A 6,139-nucleotide genomic window follows, 5' to 3' on the forward strand; every position below is an offset into this window, starting at 1 on the left:
TTTTAATATGTCAGCTTAACTGGGAAAGTGTATCCCTGGTACAGGTGGTTTTCAGAAGAAAAGCCCATCTTCACAAGAGTTTCGTCCTCTGCTTTTAAGTGTGGACCCTGGGTGGGGAGGGGATAGAGTGGGTGTTCCAGGTCTGTCACTGAGGAACCAATTCCCTCAGGCCGGAGCAGCATGGATGTGGACATGCAATCTGTTTTCAAAGTTGTAGCCAGAGAAATCCTCCTGTAAGAGCAAGGAAAGATATTTATGCACTCTCTTAGCCAAGCTTGCACGAGGTACTGTGGTATAAAGCACACTCAATTTTGTACTTCCCAAAGTAAAATCTCTACACTCCCAGTAAAGGCTTTCTCTCCACTTGATTTTCATATTACTCAAACCTCAGACTTTGTATTCATTTTTTAAAATACCAACTGAATATCAATAATATTCTCTTTGGACAATTTTCCTCGTGTTGTTATTGAAAAAGTAGTCTTACATTGTGCTTAATGTAAGTTACTATTGGACATTCTTAATTCAAGGACATAGTTATAAAATCAAAAGTTATCTTCCCACCCAGACACTAAGAGTGTTTCTAAAGCAGGATGAACAATTTCACAGGAGTTTGTTAAGATCTTGTAATTTCCCTTAGAACTCAAGAGCTCACTGATACAACTGGATAACATTTTTCCTTTCCAGAAATATTACCAACCAGAACATCACTGCACAAGTTTTCTTGAATTCAGACTCAGGCGTACACTCTATGGGATAAGGGCCACTGGAGAAAGGTAGATTCAGAATATTTTTCTTTGTTTGAAGTAGAAGAATTCTGACTCTTCCTACAGTCTATAAGAAAAACACATTATCCCTTGAAATGTGTTTACATACACAGGCAGAAAATGATATAATAGGAGTTTATGTTAATTAAAACAATTCACAGTAGATATAGCACTGAGTCAACTGTTCATTCAAGTATAATGACTCCAATATTCCTTTTTTTTTTTTTTTTTGAGTCAGAGTTTCACTATATCTTCCAGGCTGGAGTGTGGTGTGCAGTGGCACAGTCTTGGCTCACTGCAACCTCCGCCTCCCATGTTCAAGCAATCCTGAGTAGCTGGAGTTACATGCGTCTGCCACTATGCTTAGCTAATTTTTGTATTTTTATTAGAAACGGGGTTTTGCTATGTTGGCCAGGATGGTCTCAAAGCTCGAGTGATCCACCCACCTTGGCCTCCCAAAGTGCTAGGATTACAGGTGTGAGCCACTGTTACCAGACCCAATATTGTTTTAATATAAAGATGTTTATTTGTTTATATAAGGACATTACTTGATATATAATGACTTGATAATTTTTCTTAGTCTATAAAATGCAATCTCTAAGATACAATATCTTACATGAAAATCTAGACAACTGTAAAAGTAATGATTAACAAAAGGTTTTATTTATCTGAAGTCAGTCAGTTATACAGCTATAAACTTTCTTGTTGATGTTACTGTTTTTGAAACAGGATCTTGCTCTTTTGCTCAGGCTGGAGTGCAGTGGTGCAATCATGGCTCACTGCAACCTCAAACTCCACAGATCCTCTCAACTAGCCCTCCCAGCTTAACTGGGACTCAGGCATGTGCTACCACACCTATGTTTTTGCTTTTTTTTTTTTTTTTTTTTTTTGTCAGAGAGGAGGTTTCACTAGAAATTTTAAATTTTATCTAGACTGAAGGGACGAACAATATGAATCTTTTTTTTTTTTTTTTTGAGACAGAGTTTCGCTCTTGTTACCCAGGCTGGAGTGCAATGGCGCCATCTTGGCTCACCATAACCTCCGCCTCTTGGATTCAGGCAATTCTCCTGCCTCAGCCTCCTGAGTAGCTGGGACTACAGGCATGCGCCACCATGCCCAGCTAATTTTTTGTATTTTTAGTAGAGACGGGGTTTCACCATGTCGACCAGGATGGTCTCGATCTCTTGACCTCGTGATCCACCCACCTCGGCCTCCCAAAGTGCTGGGATTACAGGTTTGAGCCACTGCACCTGGCCTACAATATGAATCTTTAGAAAACGACTGTTGACACTTTGTTCTCTTCTTAATGTGCAGCACAGGTGACAAGCTTTTCTGTCGTGATCGTGGAGCATTCTGAATAATGGCATTCTTGTTTCAGAGTTCATTTTCGAATTGTCAGTTCAAAATAGCGTTTGCACTATTATTCCATATTCAAAGATTACATAATTGAATCTTTTTCAAAAGACTTATTTCTGCCTGCTTATAAAACAACTTTTATTTCCCCATAGAGAGTTCAAGACTTCAAATTAGTTTGTGTTCAGCTCATAAACTGGATAGACAACTTTGCATTTTGCAACACCATCTTCTAGGTTTTCTTTACTAGACAAAGTGTGGGTCTTTTTAAAAATTTTTTATTTATTTGTTTATTTTGAGATGAAGTCTGACTGTTGCCCAGGCTGGAGTGCAGTGGTATGATCTTGCCTCACTGAAACCTCTGTCTCCTGGGTTCCAGGTATTCTCCTGCTTCAGTCTCCCGAGTAGCTGGGATTACAGGTGCCTGCCACCACGCCTGGCTAATTTTTGTAGTTTTAGTAGAGAAGGGGTTTCACCATCTTGCCAGGCTGGTCTTGAACTCCTGACCTTGTGAGTCACCTGCCTCAGCCTCCAAAGTGGTGCTGGGATTACAAGCGTGAGCCACCGTGCCCAGGCATGCCTTTTTTTTTTAGAGCCTTTCCTAGGCTTGGAACAGATGGCCCTTTGGTACATGTGTGTTAACATGGTGGTATACCATGGAGAGTGGGTAGATGGAGCTTCTAGACTCCAAAATAACAAAATCACAGTGTGAGTACACTGTTCCATTAGGTTGACTGAGGTATGAGTACATTTTCTGGCCTGCGTGCTGTGACTCATCCAACCTGTGAACTGACTGACTGCCTGGTAACTTGGTTTGGTGTAAACTGCTCTCAATCCTTTGCTGATAAAATAGTGTGCTGCTTTTTTTTTTATGTTGTCATCGCTCCTTCCCCTTTCCTATTTTGGAGGCTCTCAATGGATCTCCTAATTTATAAATGTCAAATGTATTTTTGTATTAGATTGCCTACGATGAGAGAAATCTCTAGTGTATATTTTATGTATGCTGAACAGATGAACACATTTTCATAATTTGACACATTGGAGGCATGGTCTGGTAATGATGTAATATGTACCTTGCTGGTTAATATAAGAGATTTTACCTTTATTGGGTGAGGTACCTTTTTTATTTTAGCACCTGATAACTGTCTTCTACTGAGTAAAGAATTATAACATTCAGATGTCACAGAAAATTAGAATGTTTATTGTCAAATACTGTGTAAGTCAATTATTTACCAAATTTTCACTTTTCTGTCTGTGTCAACTGAAGTTAAAGGACAAGTCATATCTGATTTTGAAAATCAGCAATGTGCACGATGCACACACACACACACACACACGTGTGCATGCACTTCCTTTGCTGTGTAAACTTTATCACTGAATTTCTTCCTTAAGCAAATTGTGGTGGCAAGTATTCAAATATGGCTTTACACCATGAAGATACACATTCACAAAGTCATAATGTACTGTTTTGGTTTCTGTGGATGGTATATTTTGTAGAAAGAAAATTGTTAAATCAAGATCAAGACGATTCGTAGTTGAGGCAGCTACTTTAGAAGCTAGAAGAGGAAATGCAGAAAGAGATAAGGATAAGGGGAGCAAGAGAAAATGTTAGTCCATAACAGATAAGCCTCTTCTTCAGTAAAGTACTGGATACCAAAATCACCAAGAGCACAATTTGACTGACTTTCTAGTGAAAACTGGCAAGGGGGCTGAGCTCTATCACCTAGTTGACTTCGGTATGAAATAGAAGCAACACACTTGAAACCCAGGTGACCTCTATGTAATGCTTAATTCCTCCTCCTCCTAGAGGTCAGGGGTTGTCAGTTTCCGTGTTGTACCTAGGGATTCTGATTTGAAAGGTTCTAGGTAGGGCTTGGAAAGGTATTTTTAACAAGCTCCTGGGACGCTTTCTTATGCAGGTGTTGTGGATTAGAGAAACATTGCCCTATTCATCTTCGGTTAAGTACTTAATAAATCTTGGAGAAAAGTCAAACACAAGCACAATTATAAGGAATAATATAGCAAGGTTAAATCATAGAGCATCCATCATGAGGCCACTGAGAAAATGCTTCTAGCTCACTGGCTTTCTAAAGTAGGAGATTTCTGAGATGAGTTTTAAAGCATAAGCAGGATGCAGTCAGGTGAAAACACTTGCTGGAGAAGCATCTAAGGCAGGCGTCCCCAAACTTTTTACACAGGGGGCCAGTTCACTGTCCCTCAGACCATTGGAGGGCCGCCACATACTGTGCTCCTCTCACTGACCACCAATGAAAGAGGTGCCCCTTCCTGAAGTGTGGCGGGGGGCCGGATAAATGGCCTCAGGGGGCCGCATGCTGCCCACGGGCCATAGTTTGGGGACGCCTGATCTAAGGCCTTGGACCTGATGAGCAAAAGCACAGAGGTGACAAACGGCATATGTGTTCAAGACTCTGGAGGGTCAAGTGGAAATCACATAGTGAGAGATGAAAGAGGACAGGAATGCAGAGGCCTCATCCAGAACCATGGACTTTGCGGTGTGGGAGGGGGCAGTAGAAAAGAAGGTAGATTTCCATTTTAAATCACTGGGGACCAAAAAATAAAATACTGGTGACTGAAAGGGAGTTGAACATAAGGTCAAGATTGTGAAAGCACATCAAATCATTAAGAGTTCAACAAATCAAAGCAGCACATGAGCAATAGTTTGAAAATTCTTGGTTAGATGTTTTCATTGTAACAATTTGCATTTCAGAGTGACTCAGCCAAAACAGTCACTGAAGAAATGAGGAAAGAGTAAAATCTTGTTTTCTGAGTTACAGGTATTTCTGCATAATACCTTACACCTAATAGATGTTCTAAATGACCGCCAAGGTTAGTTTTTACAACCATAATGAATGGCCCCAGCTAATGCTGACTGAAGCCTTAACACTGCCTTTAATTTCGAAGTGCTCTGGAAGCCCCCCCTTTTTTTTTTCTGTTTAAGTGTGTAATCTCCTGGAGAAAAGGGACCTTGCCTGGCACTCACTAATAATTGTTAGATGGATTAATGAATGGCCCAGCTAATGCTGACTGAGGCCTTAACATTGCCTTTTATTGCAAATTGCTCTGGAATCCCTCATTTTTTTCTGAATTAAAGAATAGGGTTTTTTTTTGTTTGTTTGTTTTGGTTTGGTTTGGTTTTCAGATAACTGCCCCGGCAATGCTTTTTGGTTTCAACTAGTTGCTTTTTAAACATTTTTAAATGGATCAAAATTAAGGCTGCATGTACTCTGATGATAGTCATGCTTATGGTGTTATTTGGAGCGCATCCTAAATACTTCAACCTAAATAAGTGAAAGAGCAGAGAGTGATCGTTTTTAAATGAAGCAACATTCTTTAGTTTGGTAAAACTGAAGTTACACAGTTAACTCTTTGACTTGCAACCTGTTGCTGACAGTGTATTTTGGGGGAGGATAGTTGTGTCTGATGTCAATTACGGAGAAACAGGAAGTTTCGGGATTCATGCTAAAGTCCCATTCCACAGGCGAGTCTCACAAAAGAAAAAGTGTTCTGTTGTACTGTATAAAATTCTTCACTCTTCGTGTCGGCACCGTGGCAGAAATTATTCTTCCTGCAGGTGATGGAAGAGAGCTATAGCTTATGGGGGGCCACAAGCAGTGTGTGGAATGGCGAAGCTGTGACAGCAAGACAGCACTGCCATAAATCTCTTTCTTTCCAAACCAGCTTTAATTTTAGGCCCAACGACCAAAGACAGGCAGTCGCTTTGAGCTACTCCTGGCCGTTTGTTTGGAAATGAATTTACCTAAATCCCTTCAGCTAGAGCCAGCAAAGGGGAAATAAGCCTTCCTCGCTGGCCAAATGACCGCCTTGGTCGCTTCGGGCTCCCCATTGGCTGCGGCCGCTGCGGCCCTGCCTCCTCGCTCCTTTGTGACGCACGCCCTGACGCCTCCTGGGATATAAAAGGGCCTGTACCGCTCCGGGCTGCCTAGGAGCCGCCAGCCAGAGGGGAAGGAGGACGCCCTTGAGAGTACAGCCGGGAAAAAAGG

Source organism: Saimiri boliviensis, chromosome 8, assembly GCF_048565385.1.
Source record: "Saimiri boliviensis isolate mSaiBol1 chromosome 8, mSaiBol1.pri, whole genome shotgun sequence".
Taxonomy (NCBI): domain Eukaryota; kingdom Metazoa; phylum Chordata; class Mammalia; order Primates; family Cebidae; genus Saimiri; species Saimiri boliviensis.